The sequence below is a fragment of the Mustela nivalis genome (genome assembly GCF_964662115.1).
Source record: "Mustela nivalis genome assembly, chromosome: 2".
Lineage (NCBI taxonomy): Eukaryota > Metazoa > Chordata > Mammalia > Carnivora > Mustelidae > Mustela > Mustela nivalis.
The window spans coordinates 174,115,257-174,140,800 of NC_139021.1; the positions used below are offsets into that span (position 1 = coordinate 174,115,257).

Sequence of the window (25,544 nt, forward strand, 5' to 3'; positions counted from 1 at the left end):
GGGCTCCCCTGGGTGCTGGCGGCTGGGTGGGAGCTTTACTTGGGACCTCCCCTTCGAGGTTTGGGCAATGGGCCAAGTTCACGGCCATCAAAACATTCAAAAATATGTCTTGTGTATGTGTGAGATGGGGGTGGGAGGTACTGGGGTAACAAGAGAGGGCTGGACTGTTCTAAAATGCCTGGGTATCTTGGCAGAGTTCAACGCGTGTAGGAAGAACACAAAGCCCATTAGCCACTCCAGCCCATTGGGGCGCTGCACCTGGAGTCCCAGGGACAGGTGGTCCGCCTGAGGACCAGCCGGGAGTGGGGGGGATTCCTGTTCCCACAAGCCTCAGCCTCCACAGCCCCCTGCAGAGCAACCTGGGGCTAGCTGGAAAGGTCCCTGTTAGGGGTGAAACCCCACGGCACACCTCAAGGCCACCTCCTCCCATTCTAGGGGCAGGAATTGAAGCCCAGAGGCTCCCCCTTCTGCTCTGGGGCTCCCATGACACTTACGTTACAGCTCCACGGTCGTCCCACAATCCCGGCATGTTCTGTTCTGGTTTTTTCAGAATCTGTTCCCTTTGCTTTTTAGTTTTGGAGGTTTCTAGGGATGTGTCATCAGGCTCCGAGATCTTGCCCTCCCAGCCCACCCCCCCACTGCTGCATCATGTTTAACAGCCCAGCAAGGGACAGGGGGAGCCAAGTTCACGGCAGGCGGCGGGGGGTGGGGTGGGGGCTTGCTCAGGTTTATTATTTGAAACAACTGCTGGCAGGGTTACTTCCTCTGCACATCACAGACTCCTACCTGACCTTCCGGCTGTGTTAGCTTGCCAGGCCGCCGTGGGAAGAGACCACGAACTATGGAGCTTCCCCGCTGGAAGTGCGTCGTCTCGCAGCTCGGGAAGCTAGAAGTCGGAGATGAAGCCGTTCGCAGGGTTGGTTCCTCCTGAGCTTTTCCCCTCCTTCCTTCTTGCTGTGAGGGACGCTCTGTTGCAGGCCTGTCTCTTGCTCTGGGCCATTTTGCTGGAATCTTCGGCTTTCCTTGGCTCAGAGACTTATCACCCTGGTCTTCGTTCGCTCCCATGTCACACGGCATTTTCCTGCGAGCCTCTGTCTTCAGATTTGCCGTCTGTGTAAGAGCATCAGCTCTATTGCGGAGGGGCCCACTCTACTCCAGCATGACCTGGGACATCTGTAATAACTCTGCTTCGAAGTAGGGTCCCATTCTAAGGGACCAGGGGCTAGGATTTCAACATGATTTTGGGAGAGGACAGTATTCAGTCCATCACAAAGGCTCAAGGGCTCGTCGGATATCTCACCTCCTCCAGGAAGCCTTCTGCACACACGCAGGGTCAGGCAAGGCCCCTTCTCTGGACCTCCTGCAGCACATAGTGCAGGAGGAGCTCTGTGGCCTTGGGTACATCTGGCCTCCTGGGTGTTTATATTTTGTCTAAGGCTGGACTGGACTCCCGCTTGATAACATTTTCAGTTTTTGAAAACAAGCACAGCACAGCAGAAACCTTCTTATCTGATGTTATTACGACAGGGGGTGAGGAGGTAAATTGAAAAGCAAAAAGGAACGCCAGTGGAAGTCTTGCTAGCAGCCCGGGCCCAGAGTGCAGTGGACAGCGGCTGTATGCAGGAATAGAAGGCATAGGTTAGCCCCTGCATCGGTGAAACAGAATTTGGCTAAGAGAGATTCTGCCATGTAAAAAACAAACAGCAGCCCTTACACCCAAAATGAATGAAAACTGGATGCAAAATTGTCTGACCTCCCGCTCAGAGTGCAGTTTCTTTTTTAAAAGAAGTAGTCATCAACACCCTGGACCATCTAAGACTCCTCTCTGTTTTGGATGTCAAGGGAAGGAAACATGCAGAACCACTTGGGCGCTTTGGAAATGGAAAGGACTCTGGGTCATAGGAGGGGCCCCCACGGAAGCTGGATGCTGAGAAATAAAGCAATTTTGTGAGAATTAAACTGTAAAACAAACAAGATAGGTCAGAGCAGTGGAGCAAAGACCTTGTTTCACTGGTTTCACAGTATCGACATACCTAAGAGAGAATATGGTCATCAGAAGTGAGTGTGTGTGTGTGCATGTGTGTGTGTGAGCTCGTGTGACTGTGCATGATTCTGTGTGTGTGTATGTGAGTGGGTGAGTGAACATGTGCGTGTGTGAGCTTGTGTGATGGTGCACGATCGTGTGTGTGTGTGTGTGTGTGTGTGCGCGCGTGTGTGTGCTGCTCCGGGCTCCTGGCCAACTTCTGTGGAGAACCTACGACCTCTCTGATCATCTCGGTAGAAAATCTAGCATCTTCTCGCCCCCTCCAACATGTGCATCCCAGGGTCCAAGCCACAGCGTGAGGCTGTCCGAGGCCTGCTCTCCCTGCTTTCTTATCTCCCCTCTTCTTTTCTGGAACACTGACACCCGTCAGCAGCCCCGCCTTTCTTTATGATTGTAACGAGAGCCCTCTGCTATTTGCCGATTGAATCAGTCTCTGTTGCCCTGAAGAGCATGTTTTTATTTCAAAGGAGTTATTAATGCGGGCTTTCTGGCTGTGCTCTGCTCCTGGTGGGTAGGGCTCCAGGCCCTAGCATGCACCCTCTGGCACTCAGGAGCAAACAGGATCCTTGGACTTCCAGACATTCGCCGCCCTCCTCCTCCGCGCTGTCTTCAGCTGCTCAGATGTGCCGACCTGGCGCCCAGAAACGCCCTCCCTTCATCCTCCCTGTCTCCTACCTGCTCTGGAAAGAATACATATGCAAGTCAGTGACAACAGAAAACCCCAGTGACAGCCCAAGAACTCCTAAATTTTCCAAATTGCTGGCTATACTTCCTCTAACTTTACACCCCTGCATGCCTAAGCAAGCCTGCCCCTCTGGGCTCAGCCCCAGCCGCTGCAATCGTCTGCTCTTTCCAGATGCTTTGAGAATTGCTGGGACACCGGAGACCCACCTCTTCCGATCTTTTCCCAGAGTGGGATGCAGCTAAGAAGCAGGGTCCCTGGGGGTGGGGAGCACAGAAGGAGCCCAGGACTCTCTCAAAGCCAACCTTCTCCGAGGCTTCTTTGGCTTCCCACAGGGAAAACCAACCAGGCAGCCAACCAGTCAACCAAACAACCAATAAACAGGCCCAATGGATTTGCCGCTGGAATCCCAGGGCCGATAAAGAAGAACTCCCAGTCAGTAGGGTTGTGGCAAAGAGCTGGTATCTCTATTCCAAACAGTTCTGTGTGATATGTGGGAACTTGAAAGAAAGATCTAGAATTTTCCCTGGACACCCAGAAATGAGAATTGAGAATTGCCTGTCCTCCGATTCAAGTTGAAAACAGTGGTTGGAATTCTGGTGTCAATTTGCCAGAGAGGGGGTACTGGGGAAGCGCTTTGGGGAAGACACGGTTCCTAGTTAGTTCCTGTGGCCCAGGGACTTGCAAAGGGCTTTGTACCATGAAGGTTCTGCAGTGCCCCCTTGCCCTCATCAGAGGTGCAGAGAGGCCAGTGCTTTGCCTCCAGTCCTTTCCTTCTTTAGAGCAGAATCTTCCAGTTTGGGTGGGAGAAGCAAAGCCATTTAATAATTCATTTCTTAATGAAGAGTTAATCATTTCTTAAAGCTTTCTGCCTCTTTCACCAGCTGACCCTATAATTAGACCAAGCATGATCATTTCCTGCTGGCTCTCCAAAGCAAGATCTATTAGTCAGGGTCTATCAGGAAACAGATGGCATGCTCAAAGTAGCATAATTTAACAAGTCCTTAAAAAAGAGAGAGAGAGAGAGAGAGAGAGAACTATTTACAAAAGGTATAAGGGACACCAAATGGGACCGTACAGGCTTGGGGGCTAATAACTGACTGTGGGGGTCTTCACCCCTGCGTCTGAATGGGTGAGGGGCCAGGGCATCATGAGAATCTGGAAAGAGACGATCCAGAGGAGAGGAGCATTTTGAGAGGAGGAGATGGGCCCATCAGCTAGGGGTGTAGCCAGCCTGAGCGACCCCACGAGAAGGAAACCAGAGGAATAAATATTCCAGCCTCGGTCTCCTCCATCCCAGGCCCTTCTCCCGCACCTTCACCCTGTCCTCCCCCGCGCTCACCCAACCAGGTCAGATGCCAGAGGGAAAGGAGCCTGTTAAGGGAGGCAGGCCGTGTCACCGGGCAGAGAGCGCACACAGAGGGTAATGAGCGTATCTGGGGTGGGACAGGAGGAGAGACGTGGCATTCATCCTGGAATCAGGTGGGTTTCAGTCGGTGGGCTACAGCGACACAAACACCTTGTCATTTTGTTCTCCACCCATCCACTCTGGTGTCCTTATCATTATTCGTTGTCTTGATATCTTATCTCCCAAACCAGCCTGTAAACTTTGGAGATAAAGATTGTGTCTTACCTCCCATTCCCACCACCTCAGCCGGGGTCCCTCTCTTGCACACAAAGAAACTCACGTGTGTGTGCATGTGTGTGTGCGCACGGGCACACCAGCAAGGACTGTCTAGATTTAACAATCTTGGCTGTCCAGATCTTGGCAGCTTCGCACAATAAATGCTCTCTCTTGTTCATGTCACCTGTGCCATGCAGGTGCGCAAGGGATGTTCTGGATGCTGTGGGACCCAGGCTCACTTTCTCTTGGCACACATGTCCACAATCACAACAGAAGAAGGAAGAAGATGGAGTGGATTATGTACTGGCTGAAGTTTCTGCCCAAAGGATCACTCTGCATGAATTCCAATGGCCAGAGCAAGCGTCATGGCCATGCCTGACATTTACAGGCTGGGAAAGCAAAATCCTTACATTTTCAGAAAGCGAGAGCCAGAGATAGCTGGTGAGCAGTCCCCACGGTGGGCAAGGGTGGTCCCACCAGGGAGCCATGGAGGAGCAATTCATGGTGGTTTTTTTTTTTTTCTTTCTTGAATTGAGTAGTAGATGTCAATAAAAATTAAATGGATAAACAAATCAGGTGCCTAGGAATTGTAGAATTCAAATGGTTTTGGAATGGGCAGACTGGTTTATATTACAGTGTTCTATTTCTGGCTGGTTTTGGCAGAAGCTGTATTGTTTGATATGAACCGTTCCTGAGATGTGGATTCTGCATTTTCCCCCACTGGTTATGTCATTATTTTTTAGATTCTGGCGTCCTTGGCTATTCTTTAAGACGCTCACAAATCACTAAGGCGATGCTTATCGATCTTGATGGTTTCTTTGGCTCCACTCCCAGGAGAAGGCATCCGTTGCTACACTCCCTTCCAATGTGGGTGACATGTCCCCTGAGTGCTCTGTGCCATCCCTGGGACTCAGGTTCCGTATTTGCCCATCCTGTGCCCCCAGGAAATGCCTGAACCTTCCAGCAAGCCACTTCACCTCAAAACTAGGAAAGGATGAATACAAATTTCCAGATCTGGGCAATCTCTCTATTGAATGAACATGTTTTTATAATTTTAAACCAAGTCCTCAGCATTATTTTCAAACATAGAGAGGCATATTTAATCATCTTCGGAAATTGTCCACACCTAAGAACAGTGAGCGTGGTGACCCTGAGCGGCTGAGGTTACCATCAGTGTCTCATCTAGTCACCTGTCCAAAGAGACTGCCTTGAAAACACATGAAGAGACTGTGACCAAAGATGTAAAAGATGGTTACATTAAAAACAAAAACAAAACAAAACAAAAACCAAGAACCAAAAACCAAAGCTGTAGCCGCTGTAGCTTCTCTTCTCAGCTCCCTCCAATTCTTTTGCACACTATGAGCCCTGAAAGCAAACACAAACAGTGCTTCCTCAAAGTAAATTGTTTAACAATTGTTACATTGTTAAAGGAGTTTTTATGGCTGGATTTAGGCAGATGGATGTTTTATTTCCAATGGCAAACCAGATCTCCTGGAATGAACATTAATTCAGAGCTCTCTAGGGGCCTTTGAGCAGTGAGAAGGGTGAAATTGACCCGCATCACATGACATGCATGGGCGGAGGGATTGTAGCAGGAATCTCAGCAGCCAGAGAGAGCAACGGCTGGCAGGGTCCTTACCTCTGTGCCCAAGGGAGTCTGGCTCAGGTGGGCTCTGGGACCTTTCTCAAAATCTTTTTAGCCCTGCCTCTCATCTTCAGCTTTTTCAGCAATTCAAATTCTGCTATAGCCTGCCGGGGAGGGAGTGAAAATGATCAGAAATAGTAGCTCCCACTTTGATAATTCTTTCACCTGATTATAAAAGTAGTTAGTACATGTTCCTTGCAGAGAATTTGAAAAATATGAAAGATAGAAAAAGAAAATAAAGAAAACCATATTTCACCTGCCAGTGAGAATCACCATCAATATTCTGATACCATTCTCTCTCTCTTTCTAGCTTTTAGTTTTCTCTTTATTGTTTTTCCTTTAATTGAAGAGTAATTAGCATAGAACATTGCTAGTTTCAGGTGTCCAACATAGTGTTTTGCTGTTTATACAAATGGAATATTTGTATAAATATTGTATTTTATATTGTATATATAAATATTTTATATTGTATAAATATATTATATAAATATAAATATAAAATATTTTATATTATATATATCTCTTCATGTTATATTGTATAAATACTATTATGGAATAGTCACCAGAATAAGTCTAGTTACCATCTGTCACCGTACAAAATTGTTACCATATTATCGACACTATTCCCTATACTGTACGTTATATCCCCATGTCTTCTTTCTTTCTTTCTTTCTTTCTTTCTTTCTTTCTTTCTTTCTTTCTTTCTTTCTTTCTTTTTTTTAGATTTTATTTATTTGACAGACAGAGATCACAAACAGGCAGAGAGGCAGGTAGAGAGAGAGGGAAGCAGGCTCCCCGCTGAGCAGAGGGCCTGATGCGGGGCTCAATCCCAGGACCCTGGGACCATGACCTGAGCCAAAAGCAGAGGCTTTAACCCACTGAGCCACCCAGGTGCCCCCCCATGTCTTATTTCTAACTGGAAGACTGTACCTCTTAATCCCCTTCATCTATTTTGTCCGTTCCTCCAAACCTTTCCCCTCTTGCTACCATCAGTTTGTTCTCTTCATCTAAGAGACTGCTCCTATTTTTTTTTTCTGTTTGTTTTTTAGAGTCCACGTATATGTAAAATCATGTAATACTTGTCTTTCTCTGTCCAATTTATTTCACTTAGCATAATACCCACTAGGTCCCTTCATGATGTCACAAATGTCAAGGTTTCATTCTTTTTTGTGGCTGAGTAATATTCCTGTGTGTGTGTGTGTGTGTGTGTGTGTGTACATATATTTATATATCTTTATCCACTCACTGATCAGTGAACACTTAGGTTGTTTCCACAGCTTGGCTACCGTAACTAATGCTGTGATGGACATGGGGTGCATATGTTTTTTCCAATTAGTGTTTTCTTTATTGATTTTTAAGTTAAATATTTCCATCCTTCCTTCATCCTTATTTTTTGAGCACATAATATCATCCTGTTCTCAGCATTTGTAATATAGCAATAGAACAAATAAAAAATTGAACAAATAGATAAAAACCTATCTTTATCATGAAGATAAAATAATATCCGAGACAATTGTTAAAATTCAGTGAGTGGAAAGCCAACAAGAAAATCTTCAAATACTTGGAAATCAAGTAGTATGCTTCTAAATAACCCATGGGTCAAAGAGAAATGTCTAAGGAAACATAAAAATCATAGAACTTAAGAGAAAGTTAAAATATAACATTGAGATATGTAGGGTGCAGCTAATGCAGAACGGTGAGAATTTATAACCCTAAATTCATATGGTAGAAAAGAGAAAATGTCTTAAATTAACAATCTAAGTTCTTACTCCAAGAAACTAGAGAAAGAAGACCAAACCTAAGCCCAAAGTAAGCGGAAGGAAGGAGCAGAAATCATTGAAATCGCAAACAGAGAAACAATAGAGATCAAATGAAAATTGGTTCTTTAAAAACATCAATAAAATTGAGAAACTTCCAGCAAGACTGACAAAGACAAAAAGACAACACAGATAATCATAAATGCAGCCACTTAAAAGAAATGGAGGACTCCTTCCAATACCCGAAACTATGAAAACTCAACCAAGGTAGAAATAGACATTTGAGTAGCCATATAACCATTAAGGAAATTGAGTTTGTAATTCAAAAAGCTTCGGAAAAAAGACATCTTCAGTCTCAGATGATTTCATTGGAGAATTCTTCCAACATTTAAAGAAGTAACATCAATTTTATGTCATCCTTTCCAGAAAGCAGAGGAGGAAGGGGCACTTCTCAACTCCCTGTGTGAAGTTACGGCTCTCCTGGGGTACCCAAACCAGGCGAAGACAAGAAGACAAAGAGACGTTGGGTTTCCGATCTGATAACTAAGCAATTTAGAAGGGGCCAAATCTTCCCAACAACAACAAAAAAAGCTGAACAAACTGAAAAATCCACAACTCCTCTTAGATTCACCCGGGAAGTGACATTGGAGAAACAGACAGGAGGATACAAAGAATCCCAATTTGCCAGAACAGAAACCCTTTGCCAGAAACCTCTGGGGAAATCATTTGGGGGGTGGGGTGGGCAGGGAGGAACCCCAGAGCTGTAATTGACAAAGAGTTGGAGGCTCGGCAAGTCTGGGACTGAAATCCCCCTGCGGCCCAGTCCTGGGGGGCCCCCACATTTTGGAAGTTTTATCTCCATGAACTCCACTAGGTTCTCACGGTGAACATCCAAGAAAAATCCCCTTGCGCTTCCAGCAGGTGGGATGGAGAAAGGAAGTTTCTAAAGATAATTCTCCTCTTGACCCCGCTTGCCTTCAAGAGAAGCTACTTCCTCGAGACTAACCTATTAGGGTTTTATCAGAGCCTGATTGACCCCGGTGAGGCTGGACACCCGGCTCCAGCCTGCCTCCGTCTTTCACAGGAAGGAAGGGAAATACCCACTCCAGCCGCGTTCAGCTGTCCTTCCCCACCTAAGTTGAGGGCTGGGTGGGGACAGATGTACCCCTGAAGTTCACAGTCCAGGGGCACAGGTTCACCAAAGGACTGAGATCTAGGAGCCCCTGGGTGGCACAGTCGGTTAAGCTTCCGACTCTTGGTTTCGGCTCAGGTAGTGATCTCAGGGTGGTGAGATTGAGCCTGGGTCCGACCCCATGCTCAGCGCAGAGTCTGCTTAAGACTATCTTTCTCAATGTCTCTCTCCTTCTGCCCCTCCGCCTCAGGGCTTGTTCTCCTCCTTTCTCTCTCTCAAATAAATAAATAAATCTTAAAAAAATAAAAGACTGAGACCTAATCGTAGGACAAAGAAATGCTTCCCCACACCTCCCACTGCAACCCAGCTTATTACTATATCCTTAAAGGCCTATTTATAGTGGTTCCTCTTACCTTGTACACCATCTTTGGATTTTAGTTTTAATTATAAGGCATACTAAAAGGCAAAACACAGTTTGAAGAGACTGAACAAGCATCAGAACCAGAGCCAGATATAGAAGGATTGTTCGAATTATCAGACAAGGAATTAAAAAAAAACTATAAGTAATACACTAAGGGCTTTAATAGATGTTCTTCCAACAACAGCCAAATACATTCTTCTTAAGCTCACAAAGAACATTCACTAAGATAGACCATATTCATAAAATACACTTTAACAAATTTAAAAGAAAAGAAATCATACAATGTCTGCTTTCAGACCACAATGGAATTAAGCTAGAAATCAATAACAGACCAGATCGCTGGAAAATCCCCAAACACTGGGAGATTAAACAACACACTTGTAAATAACACATGGGTCAAGTGGGAAATCTTCAGAGAAACTTTAAAATATTTTGAACTAAATGAAAATGAAAATGTGACTTACACAAATCTATGGGCTGCAGTGAAAGCCAGTGCTTAGAAGAAAATTTATAATATTAAATACATATATTAGGAAAAAAGACATATCTAACATCAATAATTTAAGCCTCCACATTAGGAAACTAGAAAGAGAAGAGCAAATTAACATAGGAGAACACCTAGGTGATCTTGGGTATGGAAATGACATTATAGATACAATACTAAAGACACCATTCATGAAAAGAAGGAATTGGTAACCTAGACTTCATTAAAATTAAAAACTTCTGCTCTGCAAATGACAATGTCAAGAGGATGAGAAGACAAACTACTGACTGGGAGAACATATCTGCATAAGACACATTTGATAAAGGACTACTACCCAACATATACAAAGAACTCTAACACAACAATAAGAAAACAAACAACCTGATTTTAAACACTGGCAAAAGATCTGAATGACCTTCCCAAAGGTTATTCTTCCCAAAGAAGGTACAGATATGGCAAAAAAAGCTTATGAAACTATCCTCCACGTTATATATTACCACATGAAAACAAATTAAAACAAGATACCATGATGTACCTACTGGAACAACCCAAATCCAGAACACTGCCAAAACCAAATGCTGGCAAGGATGAGAAGCAACAGGAACTCTCATTCACCACTGGTGGGAATGCAAAATGGTATCCGCTCTTTGGAAGAGAAGAGAGTTGTTTTTTTCCAAAACTAAACAGACCCTTCCCATATGAGCCAGCCATTGTGTTTCTTGATATTCGGTTCCCAAATGAACTGAAAACTTACACCCACACAAAAACTTGCACACAGTTGTTTATGGCAGCTTTGTTCATAATTGGATTTAGGAGATGAAATGATAAATCTAAAAATATTCCATGGAAGTATATTATTTTGCCATATTTGCTTCAGGGTTTTTCTTACAGAGAAATAAAGTATTACAGATGTAGCTCAACATGTGCATCCAAATCCCGCTCTCCTGTCTCTCTCATTCTCTCTCTCGTTCCCTCCCTCACCAGGGAATGTTATCCTGAAGTTGTTCATGTTTATATTCCTGCTAAATGTTTTAATAATGTTACTATTCAGTTATATGTTAAAAATATTTATACAGGGGCGGCTGGGTGGCTCAGTGGGCTAAGCCTCTGCCTTCGACTCAGGTCACGATCTCAGGGTCCTGGGATCAAGCCCCACATGGGGCTCTCCACTCGGCAGGGAGCCTGCTTCCCCCCCTCTCTCTCCCTGCCTCTCTGCCTACTTGTGATCTATCTCTGTCCAATAAATAAATAGAATCTTTAAGAAAAAAAAATTTATACAGCATGATTTGTATTTTTATGTAATTATAAATGGTGCTACACAGAATCCCCAGCGTCTATCCCTTGGTATCCTTCCTATGTGCACCCGCACATGCACAGTTATCACCTCGGAGGGTACTGAGTATGTACTTTTAGAAACTCGAACACCGGCTTTTGAAAGTTTGACATCTTATGCTAGTTAACATTAAATCCTGCTAGAATGTACACCCCACGAGAGTTCATTATTGTGTGCCCGGCACCTAGACCAGCACCTGGCACATAGTAAGTGCGCAGTAAACACCAGGGACATGATGACAGATCGCTTTAGTCTCCTCAGCCACTCCATGAGATGGGTATTGACCTTTCCATTGGAGCAGCATCTGGGAGACATTAAAGAATTCACCTCCTATCCCCAAGTTGGGAAGGGACGAATGGACAATTTAAAGTCACCCAATCGGCCCCCGAAGCTCCAATACTCGTAACTTCTCTACACTAGGCAATTGAGTTCGGTCATGACTTTGGGGTTCCAGGAAATGGTCATCTCCTTTGGGCAGAGTAGTGACCCCATTCGGCACCCTCCACAGGAAGCCAGGGAAAGGGTGCACTCCACTCCCAAGAAGAGGGGCGAGCTGCAAAAGTTGCGGAACGAAAGATACCCAGGTCTGTTTGTAGGAGCAAGGGACGAGAAAGTCCCCCTGCTGTATGGAAGTATATCAGGAGGACATCAGCCTTCCGGCGTGTAGGGTCTGAGGCAGAGCTGGTGGGGAAGGAAAGCGAGGCGCCCCTGATGAAAGCCTCATTGATCTCAGCAAACAGGTACCTAGAAAGCCTGCTTGGGGCGCATGGGTGGCTCAGAAGGCTAAGTATCCAACTCTTGCTCCGGGCTTGGGTCATGATCTCGGGGTCATGGGATCGAGCTCCTCCTGCTCAGCTTGGAGTCTGCTGGAGATTCTCTCTCTCTGCCCCTCCCTTGCCTGTGCTCACTCTAATAAATAAATAAATAAATAAATAAATAGCATCTTTAAAATAATTTGAAAAAAGGAAGCAAGCTTTTGGTACAAACTGGTTCTTTTGGAGGGGACACCGCCATGAAAGAACAAAGCATTTAATGACTCTGTGAGTAGCTCCTCTATATTGCACACACATACACCTACACACACACACACACACACACACACCCCAAGCACAGCCTCACACACTCACTCCCAGGCACACACTCACAGGCTACACAGACACTCACATCACCTCCACACACACGGACGTTAGTATCCCCATCTCACGTACTGAATGAATAAAGAGAATTAGCAGAGCGGCTTGTGGTTTTGAGAGCATCTTCCACTCATCTTGGCATTAGGGGGCGTCTCCACACACCCCCCAACCTGCCACCAGCCATGGCATCTCTGAAGTAAAAGCCAATATTACGGATTGAATGTTTCCCCACCCCCAGTTCACACGTGGAAGCCCTCATCCCCACTGTGATGGCATGTGGAGCCTTTGGGTGGCCATTAGGGTTAAGCTGGGTCATGGGGATGGGGCCCTCCTGGTGGGGTCAGTGGCCTTATAGGAAGAAGACAGCAAGGAACTGAGGAAAGACCACGTGAGCAAAGTGAGCAAGTCGTGTCCTTCACAGCCCAGAAGGAGACCCTCACCAGAAACTGAATTGGCTGTCACCTTGATCTTGGACCCCCCAGCCTCTAGAACTGTAAGAAGTAAAAATCCGTTGTGTAAGCCACCATGATGCACTCTTACGGCTGCCGATCAAGACGGCCAGGCCCACAGGACCCTGCGCTATCTGGGCCTTCTCCCTCGTTCTGATCACCTCTCTGATGCCTCTTCCCTGGCTCACCCTACTCAGCTACGCTGGCCTCCTGGCTACTCCCTGAGTGCACGGAGCACAGTCCTACCCCAGGGCCTTTGTATCCCTGGCCATTCTGCCTGGTGAGCTTGTCTTCCATGGCAAAGGCCTTTCTTTGCTTCAATCCTTTATTCAAGTCACCTTCTCAAGGAGGCTGACCTGAGAAACTGGTTAAAATGGCCACTCGCCTCCCCCAGCCTGCACTTATATCTTCTACTTCGTAATTTTTTTCCATGCACTGATCACCTCCTACTGTATGGAATTCTTTATTGTTTGTCGTCCACGGCCTGTCACCCCCTGCAAGAACATGAGCTCTAGAAAAACAGAGATACTTGTCAGTTTTGTTCACCGATGAACCCAACCGTCTAGAACAATGCCCCTCAATAAGTATTTTTGAGGGGCGCCTGGGTAACTCAGTGGGTTAAAGCCTCTGCCTTCAGCTCAGGTCATGATCCCAGGGTCCTGGGATCGAGCTTTCTGCTCAGCGGGGAGCCTTCTCCCCCCTCTCTCTCTGCCTGCCTCTCTGCCTACTTGTGATCTCTCTCTCTGTCAAATGAATAAATAAAAATCTTTAAAAATAAATAAATAAATATTTTTCAATTGAATGGATGAACCTCTTCACCCCTGGTGAAATGGCCCACCGAGGCACGGACACGGTGTCATACCAGCATTGCCCAGCAGATGGCAGCCGATGAACGCCAGAGACAGCTGTGAGCCTAAGCTCCAGAACTCAAGGTTCCGCCTTGATTAAATCCAAGGTAATGACCCAGGAGACAAAATTGGGTTCGCCTCACTCTTAACGCAGACTTGTATTTGTGAGAAAGAAGTTGTATGTAGAAGGTGAGAGGCTGAGCTGATAAAGCTTTTATCTAATAAAGGAGGCTGTTTACCCATACAATTCAGGGGGGAAAAATGAAAACAGCTGTCTGAGAAGAACCAAGGTCAGAGTCTTCCCATGGCGGGGCGTTGGGAAGGGGGTAAACAAGGTTGGTGGCCCGGGATCTCCATCACTCCTCCAAAGGATGGGAAAATGACCTTTGACCACTACAACTCAGAGAAAGCAGTAACACTACAAATTAATACATCACCTGGGGTGTGTGTGTGTGTAGGTTTCCAGTCTTCCCCAGAACATGCCAGAAGATGCTCTATTACAAGAACCTCGAGTCTCCCTCTGTAACACAGTCCTCTGGGCCCCCGGCCAAGCTGCCCTCTTTCTGGGTGCTTCTGTTACTCCCGGAATCAGGGAATTGAATTGCAGCGGTAACCAAGCCTTCAGAAGCCAAGTCCCCGGGGAGCCTGCCTTCTTCGATCGAATTCAGCACTTGAGGGAGTTAGGTTAGGCGGAGGCTCCAAGGCACATACTGCTTATGTATCTGCATCTTCCGACCCAGAACCCTCCAAGCCGGCCGGTCAGCCTGGATACGGCCACGGCGACAACGACAAAGAGAGCAGACTTGACGGGAGCCACCTGCGCGCTAGGCCTGCACAGAGGGCACCGCCTACATGAACTTCCTGGCCCTCAGGGCAGCCCTCTGATGTCACACCATTCCCATCCCCATCTCACAGGTGGCCCAAGAGGATTTGCTTGCCCAAGGACAGGGAAGTTGCGCTCAAGCTTCCTCTCAGCTCCGGAGAGGAAGGAATGTGCTGAGATGCACCCCGGATCCTGACGATCTCCAGAACTTCAGAGAACATTCCACCCAGCGGCTTCTATTCACAGATGGAGGTGCTGAGGCCCAGAGAGGGGAAGGGACCAGCCCAAGCTCCCTCGGAGAACTGAGAAGCTCCCCCCGCCCCGAGGCACCAGGCACCAAAAATTACCCTGCACCTCACCTTTCCCTGCTAGTGCCGGGCTCCCCCTCACAGCCAAGTCACAGATTCCTAGATTCCAAATTGGCATGAGACACGTCTCCAGAAAATCTTGTCAAAACAACAGTACATCTCGTTTTAGGGGTCTCATCAAACAGGAGACTCCCCTGCCAGGACCACTGGCCTCTCCTGATGTGAATTCTGGCTTCGGTGCCTCACTGGCTGGTGTTCTTGGCCCAGTTCCTCAAACGCTGAGCACGTCGGTTCATCAGTAAAACGGGAATAACACTATTCATGAAAGGGTTATATTACAGAATGGTGCTAACACAAATATAAGAGGGGTGGCAAATGCGAGTCACCTATGTCATCTGAAATTTTCTTAGGAGCCACGTTTTAAAAAGGTAGAGGAATCAGGTGAACCCCAGTACTTGACATGCGTGCGCCATTTTTAATTTTTATAATTTGTTTCATTTAACCTAATATATTCGGAATATTATCATTTAAATACCTAATCAATATACAGTTGTTAATAAGATACTTGGACTGTTTGCTTTTCACTCCAAGTCTTCAAAAATCTGGTGTGGGTTTTCCACGCAAGGTGTATCTTGGTGTGGACTAGCCCCATTTCAAGCACTCAAAGGCCACATGTGGCAAGCGGCTGTTGCATTGGACGGCACTGTTCTAGGCCGTGCTAAGCGTTCTGAGCACATGGTTCTATGTTTTAAGTCTGTGTGTTTACACCTGATCTGGGGACTTAAGACCCTCTTCGTGCAGCTGGAAAATAATCTGCTGGGGGCCCCACGGGCGTGGAGGGTCTGCCTTCGGGCTCAGCGGGGAAGGTGACAAATCCCTAGGCCTTCCCTGCTCTAAACCGGTCACTGGGTGCCTTTGAAAACTCTCCGTCCCAGAGTCATTTCCTCCAGGGTCACACACAGAGCTTCGGCCTGCTCTGCAAGTATCTGTGGCCATTCTGTCCTTGTCGCAGCAGGAGTGTTCCTAACTCACAATGGTAGGAGTGAATTAGGAGTGTTCCTCATTCACAATAGCCAAAGTCCAATCAGAACCAAGAGTGGAGAGGAGGCCGAGGCTACAGGGAAGCTGGAGGAAGAGTGCCCTCCCTTCCCTGGGCGACCTGAGGCCCTGAGCTCTCTGGTCACCAGGGCACCTGGATGCTGTCCTTTCTTCCCAGGGTAAAACATGCCCTCACTGCAGCTGGCTCGACTCTGTGGCCTGAACTGAGACACTGTCTTTACAAGGGAGCTCCATCTCTGTGGCCAGTAGCCACATTCTTTGGGGTCTGGGGTACACGTGTGCAAGGCACTGTGCTCCGAGAAACAGCCTGGGTTCACCCACGGGGGCTGAGATGGGAGGATGCCTGGGTTCTCCCAACAGCAGCGGTCTCTGGGGCTCAGGAGGAGGGCCAGAGGTTGGGCTGGGCCAAAGTGAGAAAAGTAGGCGGGAGAGCTTAGACACGGGGGCCTTGGGGTCCCAGAGGGCCTGGGGGTACTCTCCCACTCTCCCTTTACCTTCCGCTCCCAGATGGCTCCTCGCTTTCTTCTGGAAGCCAGAGGTTGAGGGCCAGAGCCCTGCCTCCCTACTGCCTCTGCCTCTTACAGTGTGACCTCGGCAAGGAAGCAAGTTGTCAGAGCGCTGTCCTCTACCCATGGGGTGAGCACTCCCTCCTGGGGTCTCCTGAGGACTGAATGAGACAACTCCTGCACACAGCACACACACCTACACACACTGAAGGCCGCTACACACGTCCCCTCAGCAGCCCAGACCACGCACACTCCCGTGCAAACAACTGAAGGGTCTCCCTTCAGGCTGGCCGACTTTATCTCAACCCCCAAAGCACTTCACACTCGCAAACCCACGTACCCAGCAATCAGAGTGCTTCACAACCACAAACACACACACACACACGGTCCCCCAACATCAAAGCATATGCACACACCAGTAACCGAAGGGCTTCAGACCCACACACACCCCCACAACCAAAGGGTTCATACACCCACTCACACCTTCCCCCACAACCAGAGCACACTGCGCGCATGTGCGCACGCACACCCACCCACACACACACACACACACATTGTCAAAGAGTTCTACTCTCCAAACCAAGGGGCATCACACACTGCACCCCACAAGCAAAAGGCTCTGCTCACATACCCCAACAACCCACGCTCTCGGCGCAGACACCCGCCCCCCAACCAAAGAAAACCCCAGAGCACTTTGATTTGTTTGCCGAAGCAGCGGATACTTGAACACCAAGACGTTGGGCTGCGACTTTCTTTTCAGATTAATGAGCAGAGAAAGATCGAGGAGGGAGGGGGCAGAGAATGGCGGGAGAGAGCAATTACACCCAAATCTTTTCTCTGTTGATTAGGGATTCCTTCTCCAGCCTGCTTTGGCTCCAGCTAAATCTTTTTCTAATGAGATGCGGCTTATCCAGATCAGAGCGCTGAGAAAAAAGTTGCAATTAACTTTAAGAAGAAAAGGAGTGAGTGAGAAAGGAAGGGGGCAGGGAAGGGGCCAGGCTGGCGGGCAGAAAGAATGGGCGCAGCCAGGAGGCTCTCCTGCGGGGCCAAGGGGCCCGGGCCCAGCCCCATCTGGACCGTCCGCCATTTTGGATTCCAGAGCTCGGGGAAAAGTCCCCTGTGACCCCTATCCCTGCCTGGGCCAGGCCTCTCAGCCACTCCAGACTCCCGAGTTGGGCGTGGTGGGTGTCCTCGGGCCTGAGCCCCCTCCCCTCTGCACCCCAAACACCTGGTAGGGATGGGGGGCCTCTCTCAGCAGCATCTCTTCCACACGTGAGCTCTTCCTTCTGCCCGCTTAGCCCTGCGAAGACATGGGGCCCTCGACTGCATGCCAGGCACCTCCATGACCCCCCGTGTCAAGTCTACACAAACTTCCTGAACCGCCAGGTCAGCTCTCCCCAGGCCGCTAGAAGCCCGGTGCCGGAGTGGGGGTGCGGCTGCCACCAGGGAGTCGGCCTCTGGTTATTTCCTCTCTGTTCTCCTCCTCTGAGCCACTTGGAAGGGCACAGACAGTCTGGGATTGAAGGAGACATTTTGTACGGAAATGGTGAAAATGCCGCCCGCTTCCAGAAGCAACAGGGATTTACCTGCCTTTGCTTCTCTGTGGCCAGAGGTGGGGGTGGCCAAGCTGCGCCCATAGGAGCCCCTTCCTCTCTCTCTGACGCTCAATTTCTTCCTCTGCTGAAAGAAATAAAGAAGAGGGTGTGAGTGGCAGATCTCCAGGGGCTTTGTCAAGCCTGATGCCCTCAGTGGGGTGGTGGCCCAGGCCCACTGAGCAAGTCCTGATCAGAGGGGTCACACCGGTGGCGTGGCCCCTCCAGGACAGGGACTCATCCCTCCCAAGTTCTTACCCGCGCAGACACTGGCTTCCCCCCGATTTGGCGATCAGTATCCAGCAATGCCTAAGGAAGGCTGTCGCCAAGCTTGAGCTCTCAAACCAGGCGCTTCCGGTGGGGTCTCAGATAGTAACTTGACATCTGCATGCCAGCCGAGCTGGGGACCCCAACCTTGCATCAGAGGGAGATAGGAGAGGTGGGGTGGGTGGGAGGGCAGGAGCAGAGCTCCTTCTCCACCCTCTTTAGTCACACGCAGCCACCTCTGCCCAGGGGGCCCAGGCAGATCGTCCGAAGCTGGGCTCCTTCATTCTCTTATCCACGGCGCATCCTTTCCCCACCCCACGGACCTCCCTGTGCAAACCAGAAAGGATTTTTATCGCCCAGCTGGTGACTCAGTGGGAAAAAGTGAATCCAGGGCCTCTGAATGGTGCCTCATCCTCTGAGTGTGCTCAGTTCCCAAAGGCAAGGGCCTCTGAGCCGTGGTGGCCACCCAGAAATATGGTTCCTGCAGGAGGATATTTGGGTAACCCCTTACCTAACAAGTTGTGGAGATCACACCAGGCCAGGGGACAGAGGAGCTGAGCCCATTTTTCCTGTGTCTAAGTTCCAGTGGGGTCAGCCCCTTTCACAGCCTTAAGACCCAGGAATTCCTTAGCGTCTGGCTCCCTGGGTCCCCGGTCGGCCCTACTCTCTGCCTCTGCCTTCTACCGTGTGAGCTGCTGGACACGATCATGGCTTTCCCCTATCTTTCTCTGGCTTTCGCTGATCTAATAAGCATATGTGCTAGAAATACTAGCCGGAGTGCTAAGTTAGAAATGCTTCTTAAACGTATAGTAAGGTCAGATGAAGGGGAAAAAAAAGAAACAACCCAGAAAACAAAACACAAAACCCCGAAACAGAAATTGGACACAGGAGGGCAGATGTAGACTGAACAGGAAGTGCTAGCCCTAGGCTAAATGAAACAGCTGTCACCATTGTTCTAGACTGAAAACTGCCTTTGCAAACTCCACGCGGCCCGGGCTCAGAAAGCAGATGTTAATAATTACAGCACATGAAACGAAGGGCACAGGATTAGGCAAGTGACGAAAAAGAAATGGTACTAGTAGATTTATAACTCGCTCAGGCAAATCTGTTCGGGCCTGGAGGTGGGGGAGGCATGGCAGCCCCACTGCAGATGCCCCCCGCCCAAATCCCCTTCCTAGTGTGGCATGTGGGCTTCTGAGATTGTCTCTGAATCAGGGGATTGTTTAGAGTGTTTTAGGGTGGTGGGCCGTGGAAGCCTTTCCCGGCTGCTTTTCCGGGGACCCCAGGCCACTGCCTACTGCCTCTGATGGAAAGGAAAGAGATAAAAGCCCCAATATCCAACCCAAGTACCAAGAGGGGATCTCTGGGCAGACAAACCCTGGCGTCGGACGGCTGGCTGGTGGACGGGGGTGCGTGGACACACAGCCGGGCAACCATCCCTAGATGCTCCTGCTGTGCCAAGAGGTTCACGATGAAAATCCAGGAGCTCAAGTTCTTTGCAGCTGAAACTGATTCGCGCTTCTAAGTCAGCCGGCCCCCGGTGCCTGGGAGGAGGCAACGTAGCGCTGGGAGAATGTCAAGGCAGTTGAAGAAAGGACGCAGAGCAAGTTTCTTGAGCTAATTACATAAATAGAAAAGGCAGAGTCTTCGCATGTTTTCTGAACATTCCTTGGTGCTTTTCCATGTGAGCCTGAGTTGTAAAAAGCAAAACAAAACACACACTCACATTCATCCCAAATCCTCCCATCGACTACCCCCTGGAAAAAACGTCTCCAGGAAAGGTTAGAAAGAAGGTAAAGCATGTGTTTGCCATCTTTACGCCTGATATGGAAACCATATGCTTAAATACACTAGCAAACATACTTAATATAACACTCTCTTTTATTAAATGTGGTTTTATAAACGCTCTCCCCAGCCAGGGCACCTTTGCTGTGCTGGAGGCTGGAACTTGGCAAAATAATCTTCCCGCTGTTACATCTATTGATACACATTTTTGGAAAATGAGTCTCGGACCCTTGGAAAATGGACTGGTTCTGATTATTATTGCAAGTGGGAAGGGGCACACGAGGGCATCTTTTTTCCTCTGATAAATTAAAAGAACTGTAACGGGTGCTTTCTGCAACCTGTAAAGGGCAGAGCCATCTGTGATTCATTTAGCAGCTCCTTACAGAAGATTTATTTGATTAATTCGGTCAGAAGAGAGAGAATATGGATTTTCCCCTGCTCTGAAAGGCCCATACGCACTCACACATGCTCACACGCACCCACCCATGGGCAGACATCTCAGGAATGAAAAATGACTAATCGTGTTATTGGAACTGGCCAACGCGGGGCCCCAGCGGTGAGATAGCAGGCTCCCGCCCTGCCGATGGGAGGGCTGGTTTCAGAACAGATTTCATATCCTCGGGCCCAGTGCTACCAAAGAGTGATCTTAGAGAATAATCCCGTGACCCTGGACCGCTTTTATCAGGTATTGATTACTGGTATCAGGCTCCGTGCTGAACGTTTGGCACTCATGACCTCATTGCTTGGTTGCAAGGACCCCTCTGCTGTGCAGACGGAGAGATACCCCCTTCCTGGCAGTCCTCGTTCAAAAGGACGTTCTCTTTTTTCAGATGGTATTTGGCTTTCTTCGTCCTCCATGCCTAAACTGTGCAGATCGAGGCTACAAATCTACATTCGTTGCAAAGTGTATAATCTTAGAAGTGGTCAACCACTTTGGCTGTGCCCCATGCCCTGGGGGATCCAGTTCAGTGTTGACAGAGAAAGACCCTTTGGAGGGGCTTATTTTTATTCTCAGAAAGCTGGCCTTAGTTGTCCTCACCTTGCATGGCCTAACCCTACGAACAGCTGTCGGAAGACCATCGTCAGTGCCCACGGGGTGGGCACAGGTCCTTGGAGAAGGCAAAGAAGATAGCACAGTCAAGAAGAATCATAAAAATCCTACAAGTCTGTAACCAAAGAAGACTAATTCTGTCAACGTCAGGAGTGGCAAATGTATAGCAAGGAAACGGTGCCACGACCCTTGTTCCTATGGTGGCAGCAGACTTTGCGAATTAACCCCAGTTCTTGCTCTCTCCCATACCCTCAAAATCCTTCTGAGCACAGTTCTCTAGGCTGTCTCTACCGAAAGATCAGACTTAGGAAAGTTGTTGAGAGCTGTTTGCAGTCCCTTCCAGCCAAATGTTCCATTTTGCAGCAGGAGGGACAGGGGCCCAGAGAAAAATCAGCTACAATACCATTTCGGGAGAGAGCTCCCTGACTTCCCTGCCCACTAGTCCTTGAGTCCACACCAGTGGGGCTGCTGGAAGCCAAGGCACAGTGAGTCATAAACCTGTGTTTTGCTGGGTAAGCTTTCACCCCCCTACCCGGCCACCCCCAAAGAACGTCACTGACACTGCTCTGCAGACAGGCTTAAAGGCGTCCCCTAGAAGGTGGCAGAAGATTGGAATCTCTCCGTTACTTTAAAATAGTTTACTCTGGGGTGCCTGGGTGGCTCATTTGGCTAAGCATCTGCCTTGGGCTCAGGTCATAATCCCAGGGTCCTGGGATCGAGCTCCCCCTCCCCCTCCCCTCCCCACCTCCTGGGCTCCCTGCTCAGCAGGAAGCCCGCTTCTTCCTCTCCCTCTGCCTGCTGCTCCCCTGCTTCTGCTCTCTCTCTCTCTCTCTCTCTGCCAAGTAAATAAATAAAATATTTTAAAAGTATAAATAAATAAAATAGTTAATTCCTAACCTGGGATAGGGTGGGACAACCTGAACCCAAAATATTTTATAGTCCCAAGAAAGAAGTAGACGGTTTCATTCTGGAAACGCTGGGGTCAGTGGAAAACCCCCCCTCCTGGCCTTTCCCACTTATCCTGGCTTGCTGGACCGCAGAAAATGACTACATCCTAGGCAACCAGCACTCAGTAGGCTGGAGGCAGAGGGTGCTCGTACAGGTGATGGTCACACCTTCTTCAGACTTTTCAGCTACGTGGAATTTCTCTGTGAGAAGAATAACAATTCTGTGAAGGGGAGAAGGCATCTCCAAGTTTGGAAGTTCTCTCCCAAACCCCTTTCCTGCTGTTCCTTTCCCAGACCCATCTTTTTTTTTTTTTTTTTTAAGATTTTATTTATTTATTTGACAGACAGAGATCACAAGTAGGCAGAGAGAGAGGGGGAACCAGGCTCCCTGCTGAGTAGAGAGCATGACGTGGGGCTCGATCCCGGGACCCTGAGATCATGACCTGAGCTGAAGGCACAGGCTTTAACCCACTGAGCCACCCAGGCGCCCCATTCCAGACCCATCTTAAATGTTTCTCAGCCCAGTGGGGCCCAAGAGGGAATTTGGGGCTCACTACCTTGTTCTGCTGAGTCTGATTTTCCATCGAAGGAGTGAGGCTGAGAACAAGGATGGGTTCGGAGAATCAGAATGAGTCTGATACGCCATGTATTTTAAAGGGAGGCAGTCATGGTGTGTTGAATGCTGAGAGTCTCGCCACTATCCCATTCAGCAAGGTTCCCTGTTGGATCTGCAGGGGACCTGCTTAAAGAATGGGTAACAGTCGTATGTGACTCGCATCTCACCTATTGTGTGGCTCTTGGTGTTTCTGCAATTTTTGAAAAGGTTTGAAAACACTTTGTTTAAACATGCCTCCTACCATCTTGTTTACACTATGAATTTGTGATTCATACTGAAGAAAAGTTTGCTAACTGAATCATACTCTAGTCCGGCAGAGCCTCCTGAAAAGATCACAAATATTGAATTAGTGGAGTCCCAAATAATGAGGATTTTACAGGGCTCAAATGACAGCCCTTGAAGGGGTTTGTTGACCAAACATCATTTGTAGAATAAAGATGTTTGTCCGTATTGCAAGGTAGTTTTCTGGAACATTCCTGGACTGAGGGAATGACTGAACAGGCTGGAGAAGGAGCCAAGTTTGGGTGGGGGTCAGAGTAGAGGTGGGGGTGAAGAGTAGGGAGGTAGGCAGGGAGGAGGGGAGGCACTTGATGCACCATTTTGGATTCCAGGAAGGGCTAAGTGAGTGGGCTGAGGTATGTGTGAGTTGCCCCTGAAGACCCTAAAAAAAAGAGGGATGAGGTACCACTGGGAATTCCAAACAAACTCAGTGGCCAAGCAGGGGTCACTACCTGTGTGACTTTGGGCAAACCGGGTAATCTCTCTGCACATTAGTTCCTTTCTTCATAAAATAAAGGTACTAATAGCACTTAGCTCATAAGGTTGTTGCGAGGATTAAGGAAGATGAAGCACTTGCGACAGGGATGACCGCATGGTATCTGTCACAGTGGTGAATGGACGGACAACATGCGGTATATCCATCCAGACAATGGAATAGTATTCACTCCTAAAAAGAAAGGTAGCATTGATACGTGCAACTGTGCGGATAGACCTGGAAAACGTGATGCCAAGTCAAAGAAGCTGGACACAAAGGCCACGCATGGCATGGTCCCTCTGATAGGAAATGTCCAGAAGAGGCAGATCTTTAGAGATTGGAAGTAGACCCATGAGTGCTTCCGGCTGGTCAGCGGCGAGGGTCAGGGTCGGGGAGGATAGAAAGATAGAGATGTGATAATTAAGTGTTCAGGGTTTCTTTATGAGGTGCTGAAAATGTTCTAAAACAGACCGTGGTGATGGTTGCCTGTAACTGCGAATATACTGAAAACCATTGAATTGTATGCCTTAAATAAGCGAATTCTATGGTGTGAGACTTATATCTCAATAATGCTGCTGAGCATAGGAAACCTCTCTTCTGGGTTTGAGCAAGTGTGGTTATAACAATCGGTGGTGCCTCTGATGGCAGGCAAGTCCTTGCCCTGAGAGAGACATTCAGGTTACAGAAACCCAAAACATGTCTGGGGGCCAGACTTGACCTCAGCTTCCCCATCTGCTAGAAGAGATAGAAGCTCCCCCGTTAAAAGGCTGCTGGAAGGAAAAATGAGGTCATTTGTGGTCTGCGCTTAGCACGGAGCCTGGCGTGTCCCAGGCACTGAGGAGGAAGCAGTGGGCATTGCTACTATTCCATTAGAGTCTAGAATTCCAGGCTGGAAAGGGTGGTGTGGTGTGGAGGGACAATCTGCTTGGAAAGGGAGGGGGTGACTAAGGGGCATGTACCGAAGCTGTAACATTTGCTTGTCGAGCCTACTGCCTCAGCTTTATTGAGATATCTGCAGTTTTCTAAAGATGCTCGTGTTCACCCTTTTATAAGGTTGAGGAGATGTCCATATGAAACAATAACATTATTTTGTTTTTTTAAAGGATTTTATTTATTTATTTGTTAGAGAGAGAGTGCCCGAGCACAGGCAAGATAGAGTGGCAGACAGAGGCAGAGGGAGAGGGAGAAGCAGGCTCCCTGCCGAGAAGGAGCCCGATGTGGGACTCAATCCCAGAATGCTGGGATCATGACCTGAGCCGAAGGCATCTGCTTAACCAACTGAGCCACCCAGGTGTCCCATTTTGTTGTTGTTTTTTTAAAAGATTTTATTTATTTATTTGACAAAGAGAGAGAGAGAGATCACAAGTAGGCAGAGGCAGACAGAGAGAGAGGGGGAAGCAGGCTCTCTGCTGAGCAGAGAGCCCGATACGGGGCTCGATCCCAGGACCCTGAGACCATGACCTGAGCCGAAGGCAGAGGCTTAACCCACTGAGCCACCCAGGCGCCCCATAATAACATTATTTCTTGTTAAATTTGAAGTGCCTTTGAGGGAATGCTGATGAAGATTATGAGGAATGGGAATCTCCCCCATTCTTGAAAGCTGCCCATAGGCACCACCAGTGTTGCTAGAATTGGGTATTTAAGACAAAGGCCATGCACAACGAGCATTGAACAGAGTCCAGCGCTGGACTCTGGGACTGACTCGGCCAATCCCAACTGTTGGATTTAAGGAAAATAATTTGACTTCAGTTTTTTCCATCATAAACTGAGAAGATAGTGGGTTCCATTTCTGTCTTTCAAGCAAAACACTTCAGTGTCCGTAATAATGGCCTAGGTCTTATGGCCAGCTGGGTAAGCCACCCTGGCTGTTCCAGAAATGTGGACACAGGTTCAGCAGACTGTAGCTTGTCCCTTCCAGTCCAAGGGTCTTGAGTTCTAGAATCCCAGCGGAAGCTCACAGCACAGGGACCAGAGAAGAAACACGGTATTAACGCCATTGTCATTCCTCCGACTAAAGCACCAATGTGGTTCCTTCCTTGCTCTCTGGAACTGGAGACACTGGGTTGGCTATGGTTTGCCTCCTCCAAAAGAGAAAAACAAATGAAAACCATTCACACCCATCAAAACCTGTGAATGCAAACTTACTTGAAAATAGGGTCTTTGGCTGCGTGGCTCCGTTGTTTGAGCACCCGACTCTTGATTTTACCTCAGATTCTGATCTCAGGGTTGTGAGAGTGAGCGAGCGCCATGTCAGGCTCTGTGCTGTGTGTGGAACCTGCTCGAG

The 25,544-nt window shown here is 48.3% G+C and overlaps 1 long non-coding RNA gene across 4 annotated transcripts; it reads right to left on the minus strand.

Annotated features, from left to right (window-relative positions):
• Positions 1–2,480: 2,480 nt before the first annotated feature.
• On the minus strand, positions 2,481–19,792 carry LOC309859102. 4 transcript variants are annotated; one of them, XR_014308541.1, is made up of 3 exons: positions 19,485–19,792; positions 17,835–17,925; positions 2,481–2,724 (listed from the first exon to the last, which is right to left on the minus strand). It is a non-coding gene; the product is annotated as an uncharacterized lncRNA (long non-coding RNA). The 4 variants fall into 4 exon arrangements; XR_014308542.1 differs by having other exon boundaries at positions 17,835–17,928; XR_014308543.1 differs by having other exon boundaries at positions 19,458–19,792.
• Between the last annotated feature and the right edge of the window lie 5,752 nt (positions 19,793–25,544).